Raw genomic sequence first — 10,371 nt, 5'->3', positions numbered from 1 at the left:
AACAATCCTTTCAGTTTATGGCACTTTCTCTTTTAAATTTATTACGAACATGTACAATTCTTGAAACAGGTAAAAATTTACTTTGTACTTCTTTCCAGGTTTCCTAATTACATGGCTTTTTCTTAAAATGGTATTTTAGATAATTAAAAATTATGAGTGAAGTTAACTAGAGCATAATAGAAAATCTAAAGAAACTGAGGCATGATTTAGTAAGTCTCAGCAAACAAAGAATCTAGGGACGATGCTTCAGGACAGATGGTATTCCAAACTGATCTGTGCTCTGCAAACTTACATGACCCATTTTCTTTAAATTAAGATGCAAGGAGATGACCCTGAGAAAGTGAGAAAGTGAGGAAGGACAGGGCTGGAATGCTGACTGAATGAGCCACAGGGACAGAGGACAGTTTATTTGACCCTCTCTGTCTGTTAATTTGAACATAGATCTGAAAGACGATAAGGGCTGAAGACACTGCCCAACATATTAGGGTTTGGTTTTTTTTTTTAAATAAATGCAAAGCTTGTTGAAAGCCGGAGCATTTTTACTTAGTGGAATTTTACTCAACTGTTATGGGATTGAAAAGCCATGCTGAGAAATGGAAACAAAATTTGTGTCAGAAGAAGTTACAAACACAAGGCTTTATGTTTGCTTACTGATTATATATGTAAAATATTAAAATAGCATATTTGTTTATATGGTTGGTTGCATCACAAATGTGAGTTTTACAGACAATTTACCACTGCTGCAGCGCCTGGAATGTGCCAGTAAATCTGTGGCCCTGTGTCTCCTTACAACTGCTTTTGTATTTGGAATATAAGCCATGTTAACTCCTGAAGGATTTATCAGTTTAGAGGACAGCTGGGAAGTGTTTAGGAGAGAACCTAAGGACAACATGGCTCCAAAATAAATCCGGGTTTGGCTGCTCCATCTTCTGACACGTGAGACTTTTCTACAGAGAAAAAGACTCTGATGGAGGAGACAGAGTCTTCCAGGGACCTCCAGAAATTAGTTCCCCACTCTACACCAAAGGCTTTGAAGGCTTTTTTCTGTGAATTTCTCTTGTCTAACAGAAAAAAACCCCCCAGTATATTGGTGGATGAATGGATGGAATATGTATTATTAAAAAGCAGCCAAAACATTCCAGCAGGCGCACATTTTTCCATGAGTAAAAAAAAAAAAAAAAAAAAAAAAAAAAAAAAAAAAAACCCCAACAAACCCAAACAAAAATGTATTACTCACATTGCTTAACAGGCTTCTGGAAGGCTCTTAAGTTTTATGGTTGCTACAGATACTACTACACATAACAAGACAGCTGTGGCTTTCAAACAGAGAGTAACCCAATCATTTTGTTGACAAATAATTTTGATCACATGCAATTAAAATTAAATGCAAGGCCTGTTGGGTAGGTTTTGGGGGACAGAGGAGTAACATCTAAGTGATGTAAATCCTATATAGCAAACAAGATCAGTTTTAAATGTAGATTTCTTTTCTGTTTGTTTGTTTGCATTTTTGAAACAACCTAAATACATACAAAACAGTACAGCAGGAAAGTCTAGGAAATCAAACTTAAAATGACCTTTTTCCTTTGCCCTCACAAAGGAAGGCTGACAAATGCTCATGAGCTTCCATTCATCATATTTCATAGGAAAATAGGAGACAGTGGAATCTGATTCACTCACAGGGATCCTCCTCCAAGACCAGTGTGCTTAACAACTAAAAAATTTCAACTGTCCTTCTAAGAAGTCAGATTTTTATCCTAAGTCACATGATCACTGGTCACATTTGAAAGGTTTGGAATAAAGGTTTGAGTTATTATCTTGATTAGGAGATATTGTCTTACATAGTGTTGCATCAGGTTATAAATTCAGTCTGTCATATAGTTGAGGATTGATTATGAAGTATTTAAATGTCTCAGTATTTTTATTTCTTAGAAAGATGTCTGATTTTTCCCTTATCTTCTGTACTAGTCATGATAATTCCAGCATTCCATTTTACAATTTTCTTATCTACACTACATCCACAAATTCATTCTTGCAGCTGCTCCTCATGTGATTATTTCTAGTAATGTCATTGTGGTTCCCCATGTGAATAAGGCTTATTGTTGTGGTATACCATCATAGGCTACAAATATGCAAAAATTATAAAGGCACAGGAAACTTTCAAACACTTTAAATATTTTCTTTTGGTTTTGGATATATACTGGTTTTCAGGTTTGCTTGACTTTTTTTGTTTTGTTTAACTTTGTTTTGAGATTGCCCTGCAGCTATTTACAAGTTGCTTTAAAAAGTTTAAAAACTGCTTCCACCGAGTTACTTTGTGTAAGCCAACCACAGCAAGCAGTTTCAAAATCTGCCAAACCAAACCCTTAGCCAGTAGAAATTAGCAATTGTGCAGTTATTTTTAATAGCTGTATGTTGTATTAAAATATAAATCTTTACAATACGATATTCTATAATATTTTTATTTTATGACAGTATACTGCATTTATCTGTGACAGTGTTTCTTACTGTGACTATATTTATTACAAATGACAGCCAGAAGAACTGGCAAGGAAGAAAGCCCAGGAACCAAAGCCTAGCATTTAAGAGTATAAATTTATACCAGAGAAACAAGCTCCTAAATACACTACTTGAACAGATATTGGACAAGCATGCTATATAAAAAAAAAAAAAAAAAAAAAAAAAAATTAAAAAAAAAAAAGAAAAAGTGTTTTCCTTTTCTTGTGAACAGCATATGGTGAAAACTGTTCCCTGGTGCCAGCAAGGATCTCCACTGCATCAGTTCCTCTGCCATGGAGGTAAAAACTGTGAGCTTTAGGACTCATCTGTAGTGTAAACAATCACTGCTCAGTTGCTTTGCTGAATACAGATCACGTCCTATTATTTATTTCTCAAGATAATTTATTTCTCTCCCTCTTGAAACTGTATCTAAACTGACCTCGAAACAAGGAACACTTATCCAAATTCTTCGAGTAGGAAGAAGTTACCTACTCAGAATGGAAGAAATGTGAGCTATGTCAGACGAAGGGAATGAGCAGGCAAGTCAATAATAGAGGATTTGTGTTCGCACAGACTACTTTGAATTACAGTGTCTGCAGGAGACCTTGTCAGTACTTTTATGTGTTAAGAGGTTATCAGCCATCTCCTCTATGCTGCTCTAGTTTAAAGTGGGTGGGGAATCACAAACACTAACACTGCAAGAAATGAATTACTGATTTGTGTAGTAAGGGATGCAGTCTCATAATAATAAATACTGCACATGAACACTGATGAAGTAGAATTATTCTGTAGTTTTAATGGAAATGTCTTTGACAACATCAAAGAAGGACTGATTACAGATAAGAAATCCAGGAATCAGCATATGGTCTGGCTTAGCTGGAAATCTCCATCCCTACTGAGAAGAGAAATCCTCTTCTAAAGGTTTCAACGATCTTTACACTGATGATAAAAGGAAGATGTATCCCATGGCAGGCTCTTAAGCAGCTGCTGGTGGTCATGGCATGACATGAAACATCTCTTTAAAGTAACACAGCAATCCTAACAGCAGTTCACAGAAAGCTGTGAAGGTAAATAAACATTTTAAATTGTAAAAGTTAAACTCTAAATAATTTAAAAATACGAGTTTATTGGTACCAAACATTATGCATCTATTTTTACTTTTGTTGAGTGTAGGCTTTATTAACTTGGTCCAAGAAAAACTGAGTTTAGACAAACCAAAATAAACTAAAACAAAATCAGAGCAGGCATGCAGAAGTCTTGCATCAATTTTCTATCAGGTTAAAAATCCCACAGTTGTCATCCTCCATTAGATATAGAAGCAAATTATGTGGAACTCAGCTCATGTTGCATAACTAACTCTCCAAAAGATGTTAGCAATACTCATGGGTAGATTCTTACAACTAATGCTGAAGAACAAATATTATGCCAGAAGCCTGAGTGAAACTGATTGACTGATAAACTGAAAGAAATGTCATAATTGTCTTAGGAGTCAGTAGAAAAGACAGAAAGTTAATTATTTTGTATCCTGGTGAACTTGCATAGGAATTTATTTATATGGAACTGTAGTTATCCTGGTTGGAGTTCACCCAGGTCATGGGAGGTACCATCACCTCCACTTTTAAGAAAAAAGGAAGCTACAGTTATGCTGTGCATCAGCGCAGAGCAAGATTTTGTTTGCTTATATCAATTTTATAATACCTCTGGTGAACATGAGAAATAAAACTGGAAAAAGGAGCTTTTAAAATTGCACATGAATGGGTAGAAAGATCATAGAATATTTACTTGGTCCTTCCTCAAGTTTTTAGTGGCAGAGTTACAAGAACTAAGCCTAAAACACAGAGTTCCACTGAAATTAATTACATCATTCTGCAAAGCAGGCAATGGATGTAGTTTTATGAGCAGTAACATGCTGGAAATTACAGAAAAACTTCCAATTCCACAAAATGCTCCTTCCTTTCACCTCATGATATAGGCAGATTTCCAGGTAAGGAATAAACCAAAATAATTTTTGCATTTCCATTTATGAGCAGCAGAATCACGTATGTGCATTTTTTTTACTAATATAATCAAAGGAAACAACCTCAAAGTAATTTATGGTGTATCTCCTCAGTGGAAATATGTATTTATTCTATCTTACACTAACCAGCTGTTTTTCAGGTATTTACATTTAGGATGAACTTTGTAGACTTCTTAAGGACACCATCTGATAAAAAAATGGTGTTATCTTAAAAAGGCATATTATGGATTTCATGGAGGAGAAGAGATCAGTGTTGTATAATCAAAGTAATTTTTAAATGCTTGTACCTTTCTGTACATAAACTTTGGCACTCTCCTATGTTCCACTGGGGGCGGTGGGGGAAGAACTAAATGCTGCTATTCAGAAATATCTGTGTGGACTGCTTGTATAATATTTGGAAGGGTAGATTAGCTGTATCTGGGACAAAGTCAGTCTTAGCCAAATGAAGCAAAAACACTCCATTATTCTTTACAGGCTTTGGGAGAATTTTAAAAAGGAGCTCACATAAACCTACTCCAGCACATCACTGGAGTGTTTGAAGATGCTAAATATCTACCTATCAGCAGTATTGTTTTAATTTAACTTTTACAAGTATAGAAAAATAGTAACTAATTTTAAATTACAGATAAAATGCTATCAAAATGTAGCTTTTTATGCTTCTGCCTTTTAGACCACCAAAATAAAAAAAAAAAAACCACAAAAAAACCCCACAAAACCCCCCCCAAAAAAACCAACAAAAAAACCCCCCAACCAAAACCCCAACAACAAAAACAACCCAAAACAAAACCAAAAGAAACAAAACCCCACAAACAAAAAAAAAGCCCACAAAAAAACAACCCAACCAGAAATCTCCCTACATCTTCTCTGGATTTTAACATCCATTCTTAAGCTGTTTATTATTTGTAAAACCTCTGACTGTCTGCTTAGCTAATATTTAGTGAGTACACCCTTGCTTCCTCTGATCTTTTAGCATGTACTCTGGCCATATCAGAGAATAAGCTGAGTTGGAAGGGACCCATAAGGATCATCAAGTCCATCTCCTGGCCCTGCAAAGGGCATCCCAAGAGTCACACCATGTGCCTGAGAGCATTGTCCAAACACTTCTCGAGCTCTGTCAGGCTGGTGCTGTGGTGCTGTGCCCTGGGGAGCCTGCTCAGTGCCCAACCATCCTCTAGGTGAACGTTTCCTGATATCCAACCTAAACCTCCCCTGACTCAGCTTCATGCTGTTTCCTCAAGTCCTGTCACCAGTCACAAGAGTGAGGAGATCGGTACTTTCGGTGACCTTTAGCTCAACAGCTCTTTCCCAGCTGAAAGGATTGTCAGGCCAGAAAGGTTATGATCATCTTGACTTCCACAGCAGCAAAAGCCAAGACATTTTATAATGTGAGCTTTGCTTGGAGCCCATAACTTGAGGGATGACTTGGATCACAGGATTTAGAAAAGCTATTGAATCTTAATTTAGAAATTGGGAAATAGAGCTTAGTGAGTCCTTAGGGATAATACCAAATAACTCCTCTTGTGGCTAAAAGAGAAGGATGTTACTCTACATGAGAATAATTTCACCTGCCATTTATTGGTTCTCACTGTCATCTTAGCTGACAGATTAAAGAGACTTTTAATATTTGAAATTCTCTTGCAAATCCTAGCACATTATGATCAAGGTTTTGTATAAGCTAGACAGATGCTTCTTCATTCTCTCACTGCAAAGCAGATTTTCCTGCCTTTCCCAGTTTGTCAATCATTTGTGTTAAAATGCAATACCACTATTTCAGTAAAAGTTTGATGAATGACATATATAACATCATCATTACTACTTCTTAATATTCCTTCACTTTTAAATCCAAAGTTTCTACCATCAGCATGAATCTTTTTGAGTTGTTCATAACCACACTGTAACACCTCTATAATTTGACTTTAAAATATTCTTTGTACTTAGATGCCTTTCTTTCCTGTAAATATTTATAGCTGCATCTATTTTTTTTTGTTGTTGTTCAGATAAAGCTATGTTGCAAGTTTTGTATAAAACTATTTTTGAATAGAATATTAGCATTCAATAGAATATACCATAATGTTGTCATAGAAACTCATAATTATACAGGGACCATTGCCAGGTAAAATACTAATCCCATTAAGCAACAGGCCTAAATTTCAGCAAATCATGTTGATATTTCTAATATCAAAACTCATTAATTCTTTAATTCCTTCATGTGATTCTTACTTTTGGCTTCCATGATTTTGCCAAAGATTCTTGTCATGTTATTTTAGCTCCAAACTTCCTTTGCTTTCCACTTCTAATGGACACCAAATCAGTTTCTCTTCTTCATTTCTGGAAAAAACACAGCTCAATTATTACCAGGAATGATTTCGAATCTGATAAAATTCTGTGCCATAACTTATTCAGTCTTGAAAGTTTAAATGTTTTAACCTTTACCAGTTGCTATTTAGCATCCTTACTGATTGAATAAAACATTTGCAATTACATCCATGAAGTATTACTGTACTATCCAGGTTCCTATTAAAAAATAAATGCTTTTATGTATTGCCATTGTTACTGAAAGTTGTGTATTTCAAACTAGCAAGGAAACCATGCCATTGTCTAGATATTTTTCTGTCTTGATCTTATGTTTTAAAAAAATTATTCCCCTTGCCCTTTAGGCAATGATCCAAGACTTTTCATTCCTATATTTAGCTACTATTAGTCACTGTCATAATTTCACAACTGTAATTTACTATTTCTGCTCATCAGCTTGCATATTTTTCCTTTTGTTTTATACACAGAATTGTCACTTTCTTTTTTTTTTCTTTAACTGAATGTGTTTAGCTGAAAAGAAACTCTGATGATTGTCATAACCTCATTTTTGGGGTATCCTGCATAGTTTTCTTAAGTAAACTATCATTTACCTATTTCTCCTACATATGTCTACCTACACAGGTGTCATTCAGAGTTTTTTCAGACTTGGAACACTGTCTCTTTTCCAAGAAAATGCATAATGTACATGAGAACTGTTTACAGATAACAAACATAGTTAAATTATGCCATTTTACATTCAAGCAACCATTAAAATCTCTAGATTAGACTATTTTTATTTTGATCAGAATTGTCAGAATTTAAAGCACCTGAGAGCTCTGAAAATAACACATTATTTAATTTTAGAAAAGTATCATCTATTATTTATATAAAATCTAGGGCATGTTTACTTGTAGAGGTTTGAGATCTAGACATATCCTACAGATTGAGATACAAAAAATCAAAAAGGTAAAAGTAAGATAGCTCATTTTAGCTAAATGTTTACATAGCTGCTCATCCAGTTCTGCATTCAGATAATCCCTCTCACCAGTATGCAATTTTCTGATTTATCAGCCTAAACATTGACTCATAAATACACCAGGTCTGGGACTTGTGGAAACAGAAACTCTAGTGATCTTTACTGAGCCCAGCAATTCACACTCTCTGCACATTATGTCTTTCTGAAGGTATAAACTAGTTTGAACACTCAAATTGTGACAGACATCCTACTAAAAAATCCCAGCTTGTGCATTTGAATAAATGAGCCTTTGATGCAGGTCTGCAGAGTATCTGTAGGAAAGATCCTTCAAGGACAAAAACTCTGTGTAAGATACAAATTTGTGCATTTGAACATTTTTTTTATCCTCTGTCTTTCTGAAGGAATTACCTCAATTACTTGGAATCTTATTAGTTACAGATGTATCTGTGGAGCAGCCAAAAACGTAGGCCCTTTATCCAGCAGGATTTCTTGAGTATGCATCCTCCTAACACAAACACTTTATGCTCCTTTTTTTCCACCTGAAAGCCCCCTTACTCCTTGTCCACAGCACTCAGTTCCTCCCTCCCTGCCTCAGTGGTAAGGTGTATATTCAGCGCAGAGAAGTGTTGTTGGTTTGCATTAAAAGGTGCTTAAGAAGATAAAGGTGCACAAGCTCTAATGCTCTCCAATGCTCCAGGCATTTAAACGTGTCTAATGCCTGCATACCTTCCAGCAGCGCTGCCAGCCAGCCTCTCAGCAGGAATTCATGGTAATTAAGCATGCTAGAGGCATCCACACTTTCACAGAATCCAACCCTTAGGGTTGGAAAGGACTTCTGGAGATCATCTAATCCAACCCCCGCTGCCAAGACAGGGTCACCTGGAGCAGGTGACCTCCCTTGGCAGCCTGTTCCAGCGGTCTGCCACCCGCAATGGAAAAGAGTTCTCCCTCATTTTGAGGTGGAAATTCTTGTGTTTAATGGCCATTGCTCCTCTTCTTGTTGCTGGGCACCACTGAAGTGTCTGGCATTATCCTTTCAACACGTGTATTTGAGACACTTATATGCATTGATGAGATCCTTTTGCAGTCTTCTCTAAGCTAAACGGGCCAAGCTCCCTCATTCTCTCCTCCTAAGAAATGCTCCAGAGCCCTCATCTCCTTTGTGATCCTTACTCAAATAAGGACAAATGTGCAGCTTTACCTACAAATAGATAATATTTATGAGGGCAAAAAAGTACAAAGGAAAGCCCTAGAGAAAAAGTTGGATGCATGAGCAATGCACACGCTCATACCACACGGTGGGTGCCGCAGCTCCAGCAACCATTTTCCAAAGTTTTGCACTCTTTCACTCGCTCCATGTGCATGTGTGTCTACATGTACAGAATCATGTAACGGAGAAGGCTGAAGGGGATCACGGTGGGACACCTGATCCAACCTCCCTCCTCAAGCAGGGTCATCCCAGAGCACAGGGCACAGACAGGACTGTGTCCAGGCGGTTTTGAGTATCTCCCGTGAGCGAGAATCCTCAGTCTCTCTGGGCAACCTTTTCCAGTTTTCGGTCACACACAGAGTAAAGAAGTTCATCCTCATATCCAGGTGGAACTTCCCGTGCATCAGTCTCTGTTCGTTGCCCCTTGTCCTGTTGCTCAGTACCACCGAGCACAGCCCTGGCTCCATCCTCTCGGCATCCTCCCTTCAATACTGATAAATATTGATGAGGTCCCGTCTCAGTCTTCTCGAGGCTGAACAGGCCCAGCTCCCTCAGCCTTTTCTCATAAGAGAGATGCTCCAGTCCCTCATCATCTTTGTTCCCCGCCGCTGGACCCGCTCCAGGACTCTGGTGCGCTCTATTGGACACAGCACTCAGATGCGGCTTCCCCAGGGGCGAACAGAGGGGCAGGATGACTCCGTCGCCCGCGCAGGTGGGAGCAGGAGCAGCTGGGGCCGCCGAGGCAGAGCGCGGGCAGGCAGAGCCCGGCCGAGGAGCCGCGACGGAGCCGCCACGGCCGCCGCTCCCGCCGGGGCGGGGCCGCTCGGCAGGCGGCAACTTCCGGCTCGGGCCGGCCCCGCCCCGCCGCGGCCCCGGGTCCGCGCCGGGCCAATGAGAGCGCGGAGCCGCAGCCGGGCAGGTAAGCCGGCGGCCAATCAGAGCGGCGCTGCGGGAACAGGTGGGCACGGCGAGGCCCCGCCCCCCGCCCCGCTGGCGGCCGCGCCAATCGGGGCAGGGAGGGAAGCGGGGAGGGAGGGAGGCAGGCGGGGAGGGAGGGGCTGCCCGCGGCTCCCGGCGGCGGCGGGGCCGCGCTCCGTGCCCGCCCCCCGACGGCCACCCCCGGCTGTCCGGCTGTCCGTCCGGCCGGCGGCCGCGCCGAGAGGGCTGCGGCGGCCCCGCGGTGAGGGAGAGAGGGAGCGCGGAGGCAGCGGCCATGGCACTCGTGGCTCCGGAGACTCGGAAGTTCACGCGGGCGCTGAGCAAGCCCGGCACGGCGGCCGAGCTGCGGCAGAGCGTCTCCGAGGTGGTGCGCGGCTCCGTCCTCCTGGTGAGTGCGGCGGCGGCCCGGGCGAGGCTCCGGCCCGGGGCCTCGTGGGGCTG

General features: G+C 40.2%; 1 long non-coding RNA gene across 1 annotated transcript; it reads right to left on the bottom strand.

Annotated features, from left to right (window-relative positions):
- Positions 1 to 262: 262 nt before the first annotated feature.
- LOC136374411 (uncharacterized) lies at positions 263 to 9,257 on the bottom strand. Its single transcript, XR_010745900.1, has 3 exons — positions 9,207 to 9,257; positions 6,734 to 6,841; positions 263 to 1,061 (listed from the first exon to the last, which is right to left on the bottom strand). It is a non-coding gene; the product is annotated as an uncharacterized lncRNA (long non-coding RNA).
- Positions 9,258 to 10,371: the final 1,114 nt, after the last annotated feature.

Source organism: Sylvia atricapilla, chromosome 2 (genome assembly GCF_009819655.1).
Source record: "Sylvia atricapilla isolate bSylAtr1 chromosome 2, bSylAtr1.pri, whole genome shotgun sequence".
NCBI classification, from domain to species: Eukaryota; Metazoa; Chordata; class Aves; order Passeriformes; family Sylviidae; genus Sylvia; species Sylvia atricapilla.
Note: the sequence above shows the minus strand (reverse complement) of the source record. Positions and strands in the feature narration are given on the sequence as shown.